This window comes from Tauraco erythrolophus, chromosome 1 (genome assembly GCF_009769465.1).
Source record: "Tauraco erythrolophus isolate bTauEry1 chromosome 1, bTauEry1.pri, whole genome shotgun sequence".
NCBI classification, from domain to species: Eukaryota; Metazoa; Chordata; class Aves; order Musophagiformes; family Musophagidae; genus Tauraco; species Tauraco erythrolophus.
In genome coordinates, this window is record NC_141465.1 from 51919732 (window position 1) to 51932575 (window position 12844).

Consider the following 12844-nt stretch of genomic DNA (forward strand, 5'->3'; position numbering starts at 1 on the left):
ATTAGGATTCAGTTTAGATGAATGCTGCACATTCCTTTGCTGGACTTTTCTGTCTCTGTTCCTGTAACTTGAATTGTTCCCTCATGGCATTGCAAAAAAAAAGGATGGAAATGTTAGCAGCAATGCATGGGAAATCGAATACTGGTCCTCCTGGTTTTGACAGTGTCTGTTCAATGCAAAAAGAAAAAAACTAATTTTAAATCTTAATAGAATTGTTCTGTCCATATCTTTAAAAGATTGTTACATCTTTAAAAAAATTATCTAAACCAAAAGTGAAATATGCCAGCTTGTTTGAAGAGGATTAGATGTATGTGCCACTTATTTGCAAAAATGATGAAACCTCACTAGTTGGAGTAGGCTGACTGAAAAAATATCCCATGTTCCTTCAGTAAACATGATGTTCATGGAAACCATGTGGAAGTGTTTGATTTCTACATCAGTGTAGAACATATAAAATCTACCTTCAGGAAATCTTTTCCAAAATATCAAAATGTCTGATGACAAGCAGTTAATATCAAAATCTTCTTCTTTAGCTGTCACAGGCACCAAACCAAATACATCAATTAAACACACACAATCTCAAGCTACCTACAAAATAAATAAGGGGACAAGGGTTTTTTTTTAAGAGTATGTGATTGGATACTGTCAGAATTGGGAAGTGAAAGAAAGATTAAAGAGAAGTCTTAAGATTTTGATGGAATCAAAACCAAGAAACAGGAACCAGTTATTTTACAATTTTATAGCACTGTAAAGAGGAGAAGGAAGATAAATAGAAAACAAGTGTAGTGGCGCACGATTGATCTGCAATAGTAAGGAGATAATTTTGAATTTAAAAGAGCTTAAACCTGGGATTGTTCAAGCGGAATACTGCATGCAGAACTGCTCTGCATGAGACCCAATGTCCATCTCAAGCTCATTGCTGTGGACTCCTACTCACAGGGTAACTAGCCTGGCTGAAGAGCTGTTTCCAGCATCATCTCTACTTCCAGACAGAAGAGAGGAACTGACCGCAGAAAGGTTGACCTCAGGAATGAAGAACTGCTGTTTGTAGGCATGTCCCAGCACAGTGTGGGGAAGGCAGAGACTGGCCATAAATGGGGAGGAATCTCACTACTGGAGATAAGTGAGGTTGTCAGTCAGATAGGCTTGTTCTCTTTGGTCTGCCTCCTCAGTTTTAAGTGTATGGACACCAAAAATTTTCTATAGCCATATGGGTCTTCTGAATGTGTACTGTCCCTGGCCAGTCAGTCTCAGATGGACATATGAAGTGGTGCAGGGCAATCAGCCAAGTCTATAGCATGCATGCACAGCATGCATGTCACAACTGTGCGCTTCCAACATCGCTGGGAAACGTCAGATCTCCTGTAGAAAACCTCAATAGTGGATCAGCCCATGAACAATAAGCATGATCCACTCCAGAAACATCAGTTGGATGACACACACACTAGGTGTGTTTGGTACACTCACCACAAAGCTCTGCATAGTTGGCTTGGTTGCCAGCAACACAATGAAGACACATTGCAGGTATTTGAAAACTGTGGGCTGTGAATGAGCTTGGCAGTTAGCCTTAGCTACTCATGTAAGACATAAAATGTACAGCTGATATAGGAGTCATTTGTTAGAACAGAGATTTCTACATTTGACCTTTTCATGAGTCCCTTTGCAACTGATGGAGACAAAAGGGCACTTCCAAAGCATAAGTCATCTCCTTCTAAAGTAGGCACTGGAACAATGTAAGATGACTACAGCAGCTACATTGCATACAGCAGCCCAGCAGGCACGTGTCCAAACTTGGCAGCATAAAACTTCAACAAAATGGAAATTTATGACCTTTCTGGGCTGTTGCTTTTTTTTTTTTTTTTTTCAAATAGCAGTCTATGGGATAGAGAGTAGCCAATTTAAAATGTTTTAATAACTCCCTCCCAGCCAGGGGCACCTCCAGCAACTGCCACAGGGCCACGGCCACAGCACCTCAGGGGACTCTTTCATGTGTTTCTTGTGAGTGCAAACATTGCCTTTCTGCCACCTGGTCATACTGCGCCCAGCTGCTGGCTATGGTCATGGCCATCCCCAGGTCCCAGCCTCTTCCCTCTGGGAGCAGTAGGACGCACTTCTCCCCCTTTCCTCCAGGACAGATCAAAGCTCCGTACTTTCCTGGTCGGTCACCACTACCTCTTGGGTGTTCTACAAATGTGTGTGTTTGGTTGACTGAATTAATGCAGAATATACAATTACAAGATAAGAATTTTGTTTTTCTGGAATGAACGGGTGTAATGAAAACAGTTCTCTTTTGATTTAAGGGAACATGTATAATTTCCAGTAGGAATGTTGTCCGAGGCTTGCAGGTAGTTACAAATCAACTCTAGATAGAGTGCACTGCAACTCCATTAGTTAACTCAATAGAAATTTTAGCGATTTTACTCTGTCTCAGAATCAGAGTGTGAAGCAGCTATGTGAAACTGTAGAGTAGTCTTTAATTGTATAGCTGTCTGTAATTGGTTCTGACTTAAATTGAGCAGCTTCACGGATTTAAAGTACCTAAGTTTTTCCCAAATAAGAGTGTGTACTCAGTTGTTATTAAGCTCCTTTTCAAATGCCATCAGAGAGATATATAAAAGACCAGTATTAGAAAAGTTAAAATGTGTCAGATATTTGAGATGCTTAAAGCATCCTGTATAATACCTGTCTCCATTTAGGCATTCAATAACAAGAAAGATCTCCCTGAAGCCTAATTTTTGAATGGAAGAACTTCAGGTGTTACTAATGGAGAAATCTCATTCAAGTTTAAATTTAAAATCTTTAATTCAGAAATGTTTTCAATAAATAGAAAGTTCTGTTCCAAACCCGCCACTAAAAAGTATTGTTTGTTATAGCTGAGGTCTAATGCTTCAAGGTTATAACATTCTTCAAATGCAAAGTAACCGGTGAAATCCAATTTGTTAAGAGATATGTAAATGTTGCAGATTAAGTGAAAAGATTAATTCGGTGTTATTGAAAGCCTCATCAAGGACATTTGAAGATAAATTCAAACAAGCTATACCCTTAAGATGTTTAAACTGATTTGCACAAATGAAGAAAATGCTTTTTAGACCCAAATGCAAGACTTTATGATATGATTTACAATGCTGATTTTCTGAAGAGTACATGTGCACTTTTTCACCATCAGAACATGTCAGTGATGCACGTGACTTGGATTTTTATTTCCAGCTGTAAACGTAATCTGCCAAGTTGCCTTTTTTGCTCAAACAGTTAAGAAAAATATGGTTTCCTTTGTTTGTGGGAACATTTTACTTTCTTTCAGGGATAAGTCTGTGAGGTTATTAAATTCCTTGAAGACAGATATGTCAGCTTTTCTAATAAAGTTTGGACTAAGATCAAGGACATTTAGCTTTTTAAGAGTAAATAGAAGTTTATGTATGCTTTATTTTTCTCTTTGAAAACACTCTTTAACATTTAAAGGTTTCAATGATAACTTCCTCTAAATACAATGATTTTAGAGATTATAAGTGTTGAGAACGGTTTTGATACTGAGAGTAGATTTGTTTCTACTGAAAGATGAATCCTGCTCCTCCAAAGCAGATGAACGCTGTGCAAGCTCTCTGGAGACTATGTGAAAGGGATGCACTTGTAGCTCTGGCAGTTTCTGAAAGCAGACAGCAGATATTTTGGGGAGTCAGAATTAAAGTGTGCTTTGTTAAGGATGCATTTGAACAGGAGGGTTTCCAGAGCAAGGTTCAAAAGGAAAAATAGCATTGAGGCACTATGACTCAGGTCAAGATGCTGTAAAGGTGTGGGCAGGCAGAACGGTGCTCAGGTCAGGTTACTGTAGGACTGTGACAACATGGTCAGGTTGGTGAGAGTCGGACAGCCCCAAATTCCATGGGAAGAGATTTTTCTGTGGACATCACTGAAGCACGAATTCTATTCCCCATCGATTTCCTTGAAGATTGTGATGCTGAGAAAGTGTTGTAATGGAGAAGATGCTGCTGGACATGAGCCTTAGCCGGGTAACAGTAGGTGGAAGGCCTCTGGGTACTGTCTTCAGTAGTGATTGCCAGTTAGATGCAGCTCCTTTAACTTTTTTAAGCTCCAGAAAATTGCATTTGATGTATACAAAGGCTGGAGACCTCTCCTGGTTAGATTCTTTGGGCTTAACATGCCCATTCCAGTCCAATATCAAAATATGAATGTTCTCAAAATTGCTAAATTCCTCTTGAGAAATCTCTTCAATACTCTCAAAATGTCATGATTTTAGGATGCACATTTTCTCTAGTTCTCCCAGGCCTCACTTAAACTCAAAGCTTGCTGATGCTCTTTTCACATACTAAAATAAGGTATGAATCCTATATTACAGACCAAACAGTGTTCTGACAGTCTGTATTAAAGTGAGCCAGATGAAGTTAGATGGCACTCTGGTCACTGACTGAAGGGAAAACAAACACCCTCACATGAATAAAACATGTAGGAAGCATTGGCATTAGTTATTGCAAGCCTTCAAGGCCTCTCCAGTAAGTTAAGAATTAGCCTGAAGGAAAGGCTTTAGTGATGAAAAGTGTTATGAAGTCCTCTACACTGATAATTCAAAAATTATTTATGTTAACAGCTGGATCACATGCAGCAACAAACCTGAAACATAATGTAATTCTCTAGCACAGCTATTTGTACACAACCCTGTCACGCACAATCACACAAATTAAAAATAACTCAAACCACTTTCATAATTAATAAAAAAAGATTAAATACAGATTTATGCTGAAGGAGATAACTGTTTACTTGTAGAAATGGCAAACAGATGTTATTTGTTAGTGCAGTGGTTTTACTGCAGTGAGATGAAGGAATGTGTCTGGATATGCAATATACGCATGTGTCTTCTGCATCACTGTAAAATGACATGAAGCTGTTTTCTGGATATGCTTTCATTTGATGCATATGAAATATCTCATACTGAACAGTTTGTATGAGGTATTTTGTCATCTAAAATGAGGACAAACATAGCGACTAGAGAGAATATAGACATTTGAGATTAATGTTTAGTCGATTTGATTGCTCTGCAGAAAGAGCCCCCTGTAAAACAGGAAGTGAAAGTGAGATAAGGGAGAAGATCAATAAAAAATGTTAAGAAAAATAAGATATAAAATCGTTATGTCCACTTAATGCACATGGAGGTATGTTGTGATCAGCAGGCAGAGGAATTTGAAGATTCATTAAGAACTGTCTCAACAATACTTGTTCTCAAGAACAGAAATATATCAAATTCAAATTCCAGTCATGCTCCAGTTTGTATCATTTCATCCTGCCAACATGCATTTTCCATTCAGTTATACTACAAGAAATTTTGCAATTCTGTCCATGAAAAATAACTGCATGATATTACTAAGGCACAACAGCTTGACAACATATCAAGAGAGAGAGACAAGAAGACACAGAGAGAGAGGGAGAGGGGGAGGGGAAGAGGGACAGAGACATTGCCAGAAATTCTTTTAGTTATCAGGAATTTATGAATAGGAGTTAATATAATTTTAGACTAATTTATTTTCCGCTGCACATTATGCAGTATAAAACAAATTGCAACAAATCACAGTTAAGGACACATAGAGGAATCATAGAATGGTTTGGGTCGGAAGAGACCTTAAAGATCATCTAGTTACAACCCACCTGCCATGGACAGGGACACCTGCCACTAGATCAGGTTGCTCAAAGCCTAATCCAGCCCGGCCTTGAACATCTCCAGAGATGGGGCATCTACAACTTCTCTGGTCAACCTGTGCCAGTGTTTCACTACTGGCACAGGTTGCCCAGAGAATGTGGATGGCTGATTTAGAAGATTTAGAAATGAGAGGGAAAGAACATAGTAAATTCAAAAGGCAATGAGATATTAAATGCTCTTTGCATGATATCCTGTTAGTTCATCTTTCATTTAGGTGGTCTTTGGGTCTGCAGAATTTCCCTCGTCCTTCAGTCTTTGCCTCTGCTCATCCTTCTCAAGTTTACGCTCAGTGAAATGGTAATCCTACCTCCACCCAAAGAGGACTAGGTGGGAGGATTGCCAAAAAGGCTTAGGGTCTGTTGTGCCAAATTTGCCTTTAAGCTCCTGGCTGAGCCCTCTGCCCTGCAGTAGGCTCAGGAAAGTCTGTGTAAATAGGTATGGGAGACCAATTGAGCCTGGTGGTTGAAACTGTGAGCTCTAGTTTTCCCAAGGAAACAGCATTAAAGAGCACCTGGGAGTCTGCAGCAGGTTGTCTCAGGAAAGGACAGTCCAGACTGGAGTTTGACAGGTAGGAACATTCACATTTTCCCTTTTTAGCCCCGCCAGTGCAGGATCCTACAGGAGGAAGATATCTCACCTGGGACTCCCTGGGGACAGCCTAGCTCCTCCCCAGGGGAGCTGCCTGGAACAGGATTTGGCTCTGGGCATCCTGAGAGACTCCATCTTAATCTTGGCATGCAGGCCAGCTGCCCAGTGGAGCACCTGCCCTTTTCCCTTGCTGCTTCTCCACTCATAGTATCACCTGCACTAGTTCGAAGTGCCTTGCCATGAGAGGCAAGAAAAGGAGAGCTTTTCTTTTTCTTTTTGAAAAGAAGAACTGGCTTATCCAAGAGAAACCACTACTTTCTCAATACACATTGGTAAGTCACTCATTGCATGGAAAATTAATAATGTAAGAAAATACTTGAAAACAGTGCCAGACTCAGACAGTCAGTTAATTTTTTTTTATTCCTTAGAATACTACTTAGAGAAAATAGGATTCTTTTGTGGTCTTAGGTTCCTCTTTCTTTAGTTATATATTTAGCTCACCTTAAATGTTCTGTTTCTTGTTTGTTTTTGTGGTTTTTTTTCCTTTCAATACATAAATCGCATTCTTTCTTTCTGTAAGATTTATTAACTGATTTTGATATGCTATTGACAAAAAAAAACATCGGTGTTGTTTGAAGAATCCTTATTGTGGTCCATGACATTAAAAGTTAGTCTTTTTTTTTTTTTTTTTAAATCTGAGGGGTTTTTTGATACATACACACAAATATATATCTATATCTGTACCTCTCTATATATACACATATATATATATAAACTGCTCTGAGAGTTGTGCCTTTGATCAAAGGGCAGAGCCTCAGAAGGTCTTAGCTGCTGCAAAGCTGAGCTCCACCCCAGCTGTTCTTTGCTGAGGTGGCTGCTCCTCTTTCTCTGTCACCTGCAGAGCTGCCCTGCTGCTGACAGGTGCTCTGGGACCAGCATTAGGGCTAGAGAGGGTGCACATCATCCCTCAGAGCCCATGCATATGCACACCTACAGTCACATCAGTCTTAAGGAAGTTAGAATCCAAAAATGTCTGTAGCCCAGAACATTAACTTTTCTGCCAGGCATTTTCTATGACTGGATCTCACCTTGAAGCAGGGTTTCTTTCACAGCCAGCCATGGGAAACTGATGTAGAATGTCTGGGAAGGAGCAGTACTAAAAGGGAATATGTTGTCTTTGATTTACTCCTCATATGCATGTGACAACTGTGACTGATAAATATCTTACAGACATTGTTCCTGGTCTTTAAGAACGTGTTTAGGAAGCATTGCCCATGTTTGTAACGTTATTCCTTCTCTTAATTGGGACAAGATGGCCATCTGCATGAGGAGCTTCATCTTTTCTCATGCCAGATGCTAGAATGGGCCTTTTGTAGAATTACAGAAGAAATTAACAGTCAAACAACAGAATCATAGAATCATAGAATGGTTAGGGTTGGAAAGGACCTCAAAGATCATCTAGTTCTAACCCCCTGCCATGGACAGGGAAACCCTCCACTACATCAGGTTGCACAAAGCCTCATCCAACCTGGCCTTTAACACTTCCAGGGATGGGGCATCTACAACGTCTCTGGGCAACCTGTTCCAGTGCCTCACCACCCTCTGAGTGAAAAATTTCTTCCTTATATCTAATCTAAATCTGCCCTCTTTCAGTTTAAATCCATTGCCCCTTGTTCGATCACTACATGCCCTTGTAAAACGTCCCTCTCCAGCTTTCCTGTAGGCCCCCTTTAAGTACTGGAAAGCTGCTATAACATCACCCTGGAGCCTTCTCTTCTCCAGGCTGAACAGCCCCAACTCTCTCAGCCTGTCTTCCTAGCAGAGGTGCTCCAGCCCTCGGATCGTCTTCGTGGCCCTCCTCTGGACCCACTCCAGCAGCTCCATGTCCTTCTTCTGTTGGGGACTCCAGAGCTGAAATAGTTATAGAAGACAAAGTTCCAGTGACATCACAAGGCTGGAAGCTAAAGCCACTAGCTGTTACTTCCATTTTCACCACACTGGTGTCTAAGTTTCCTGGAGTTGAGTATAGGCTATACATCACTTCTCTTTCCTTTTCTTGGAGCAGCCCAAATTGCTGGTTGGCTTTTAAAGATGAATAGTCCGGCTCTGAGATTTTGATAAGCTGATGCCATTGCTGCATGAGGCAGGGTTTAGAACATAATAGCTTCTGTCACGGTGACACTCTGGAACATCTGAGAGGAATATGTGAGGTGAGAAACCACAGGAAACTATGGAAGCACTTTGAGATTTGTTTTTCCAAAGGAGCAAAGGTTGATGCAATTCTTTTATGGAAGTTCTTGCTTTTGCATCATGAATGGGAGTTCAGGATAGATCAACAAGGGCACAGCTTAGTGATTGAGTTTCTTCTAGGTTAATACTAGAACTAAACATAAAATAAGTCACAGTCCAAGGTAATAAGGTTAAGAGATTTTATCATGAACAGAATGCCGCTATCAGCTGCAATGTTCAAGAGCACAATCTTGTGGGAATGTAATTCTTCCACATAGACTTTTAAGTCTCAAATATTCTGGGTAAATGAGGGGAGGAAATCATCTGCAAATAAGAAAACAAGAATATGAGGTAAAGCCTATCTTGTTTTAGGCTTCAGGAGTTTTCCCTTTATTCTTGTACACTGGGAATTATTTGCTACTGAGGGATGTCAGTTAAAAATCAGATCTCAACTGACTTCTTCAGTTAGTAAAGCAAAAACATTAAAAAAATAGGGCAGGAAAAGAAGACATATTCACAAAGAAGGTCTCATTGACAGTTTTGCTTTTTAATTAAAAAGTGCTAGGAAAACACGGGACTCGGCATGTGTGTTTTTAAGCAACACATACTTCCAGAATCTCTAACTCTTGTGAAATCTTAGTAAAATATTGATAAAATATGTGATGTCAGAGTTACAGATATTACCATGTGGAGTATGACATAGATAAACCTAACAGCTAAGACAGTGAGACTGAAACTTAGCTTGTGAAATGAAAGAGAATATTCAGAAAAAGATTTAGAAACCCGAAGCTGAAGCCTTCCATTTTACAAGCTTGCCAGCTTTTCCATAATTACATAAATCTTTCGTCAGTCCTTCAATAATGCCATTGCTAAAAAAGGCTGAAACTTTATTTCCTCAAATGTTTCTGAATTTGCACGGGCAAAAACAGTTTTGATTTTGTGGATGTTTCTCTTAAAAAAAAACCACCTTAGTTACTGAGATCTGCTTTTGCTCAGAATTTTGCCATTAGGAATATGTCTCAGTAACAATAAAGGAAGGAAAACAAAGAGCAGAGAGATAAGTCCATGGATTTAGATCAGTGGCTATTCTGATACCACTTCTTTGGCTCAGGACTGTAGATCTTGAACAAAGATAGTCTCCCACCAAAATGAAAAAAAAACCTACAGTTTTATGGAACTTAGTAGAGCTTCCTACTGTCTCATACTTTGCACACTCAAATTAAGAATTTCTCACCAGGTACACATTTGATTCTCAGTTTTGGCTATTTTTCTATTTAAATAATCCCGTGTATAAATAAGCTCTAAGTGCTCATTAACCAAGGAATGCATGCAGGTTGCTTTTATAAATTGGATATCAAGATTGCCTTTTCAGTTTCATCAGCAGCAGGTGGACATAGTAGAAATTATTTGACTTGTCTGTGCTTTACTTTTCCCACTTCTGGAGATAATGATGGATTAATGTGTATGTCTTTTGCATTTAGATGAACAATTTATCTTCCCAAATTAGGAGGCTAACTTCCATATATACTCGATGACATTGGATTCCTCCAGAGGCAACTGAGAAGAATTATAACCTAAATGAACTGAATATCTTGTTCAGAATAAATGGAGGAATTTGGCCTGTGGCTGATTTTTTCAGATGAACAGCCTATCATAGGCAGATTTCTATTTCTGCAGGCAGACCCTTCCAGAACAAGATTGAGAAAATGAGAAGGCAGGGGTGATTTAGAAGATACAAAATATGTTCACTGTTTTGGAGGGCCTATTGCCCCCAAATCTACCACAAATCAAGGGCTCTTGATCTTCACAGAGTTTTTTTAAAGATGCTGTTATGAAGTTCCTTTATAGGATATCATGCTTGCTACATAGCACCCCAACTTTATCGCAAGGGCCTAAGCAAGCTATAACTATGTGGAAATTAGACCTGCTCTTACATCCAGAGGTCCCTTCTAACATAAGTTATTCTCACAGGGAGACACCTTCAAGTTCCTCATATGTCAGTTCTTAAAAACAGGGAGATCAAAGAGACAAAAGATGATTTTATATTCATATAAATCTATGTTATAAGCAAGGATGTTTCTAGTCAGTTTTCATTGATTATTCTTCTTGTGTTACAATAATGATAGTGATGTAAAGCAGCAAATATTTCTGCAGATTCCATAAGAACTGTAAAAACTTGATAAACTTGCCAGTATTCCTCTTCCTTTCTCTTCTTTCTCCTTCCACTCGATGTGTGGTCTGTCCGGGCCACATAAACTGAATACCAAGTCTAGCCATTGTATGGTGCAACTTCTGTAAGCAAAGAGCAACTGATGAGGAACAGCTTTGGTCGTCACAGTTGGTGTTTATAGTACTTCAGATATGTTGATGTCCACATGACATGGTTATTCAAGACCAACTTGCCACTGACTGCACATATAAGCCTGGAGCAGCAGTCATCCCACCTAACTGAAAGTATCTGCAGTTCAGACACCTACATCTGAGCTGGTCACTGTGGGAACCCTTTACAGCTAATGGACAGGAATCCTACTTCTGAGTTGCAATTACTTTGACTCATCTTAAACCTCTGTGTTAGGATGAAATATGTGATATTCGTAAAATGTCTCTACCATCTCACCTCTGAAGGGAGAATAGTGCATAGACCTGTTAATGCAACTGTAGATGTTTACATTTAGGTGAGCTGAATGCCCTTACCTCCTCCTCCTCATTGACCTCACACCAGATCACAAGCTATACCATTATGAAACCCTGAGGTATAGAAACCTCAGGACTCTTCAGTGTTTTGTAAATTTAGACACTGCTACACCAACCAGACAAGCAAGCTCCAAGGTTAAAATCCTCATATAGTTAAAGCAGTAAATTATTACTTTGAATCTGTCAAATAACTCCTATCTTTTTTATAGTGCTCCCTTATAAAAAAAGATTTTAGGATAAATGGAGGGCATGCCCATCTAAGGCATTTCTTGGCTATAAACCTAACTAATCTAAATTCAAATTGGTTTTCCTGTTCAAGGAAGACTTAGATTGAGCTTGTGCCCACCAATGAAATGCTCTTAGCTACTATGTATGAAACCGTCTAAGAAGAAGTCCCAAACCCAGTTGTTCTAGGAGTACAGAGGTAATCTTCAGTCCGCAAAACACACATGGTCCCAGATAGTATGTGCCCCCCTTGTAGCATACCCTGAAGCATTCAGAGAGAACGATGTAGTCCTGCTTCAGCTAATTGGACTGGTATCTCCTCCTTGAAGCATGGTAGCTACCTAGGGTTGTCACAGGACACAGAAATGGGGTGAGGAGTGTGGCAGGAATTGTCTTCTTTAGCCAAAAAAAGAAAAAATGGTGTTTTGGTCTTCCCTGATCCTTCCTTATTCCTCTGGCCATTTTTTTTTTTTTTTGCAAGGGAAAGGTACAGGTGTCAGGAAAGGTTTTGTCACATGAAAGCAGCTGTGGGCTCTTCTCCCAGCAACTTGTGCACTGGCCGAGACCGCTGGCCTCCGCAGTCATAGAATCATAGAATCATAGAATCGTCTGGTTGGAAGAGACCTTCAAGATCATGAAGTCCTTCAAGTCCATCAAGTCCATTCACCCTGCACTGTCAGGGTCCCTAAACCATATTGCTCAACACCAAATCTACACAGTTTTTAAACACCTCCAGGGATGGGGACTCCACCACCTCCCTGGGCAGCCTGTTCCAATACTTCACAACCCTCTCTGTAAAGAAATTTTTCCTGATATCTAACCTAAATTTCCCCTGGCGCAACTTGAGGCCATTCCCTCTCGTCCTGTCATTCATAACATGGGAGAAGAGACCAACCCCCATCTCCCTACAACTTCCTTTCAGGTAATTGTAGAGAGTGATAAGGTCTCCCCTAAGCCTCCTCTTCTCCAGACTAAACAGTCCCAGCTCCCTCAGCCACTCCTCATAGGACAAGATCTCTAAACCCTTCACTAGTTTTGTTGCCCTTCTCTGAACCCGCTCCAGCACCTCAACATCCTTCTTGAAGTGAGGGGCCCAAAACTGGACACAGTACTCCAGGTGTGGCCTCACCAGTGCTGAGTACAGGGGGACAATCACTTCCCTGCTCCTGCTGGCCACACTGTTTCTGATACATGTCAGGATTCCATTGGCTTTCTCGGCTGCTTGGGCACACTGCTGGCTCATGTTCAATAGGCTGTCGACCAGCACCCCCAGGTCCTTCTCTGCTGTGCAGCTTTCCAGCCACACTTCCTCAAGCCTGTAACACTGCAGGGGGTTGTTGTGGCCCAAGTGCAGGACCCGGCACTTGGTCTTGTTGAATTTCATACAGTTGGCCTCAGCCC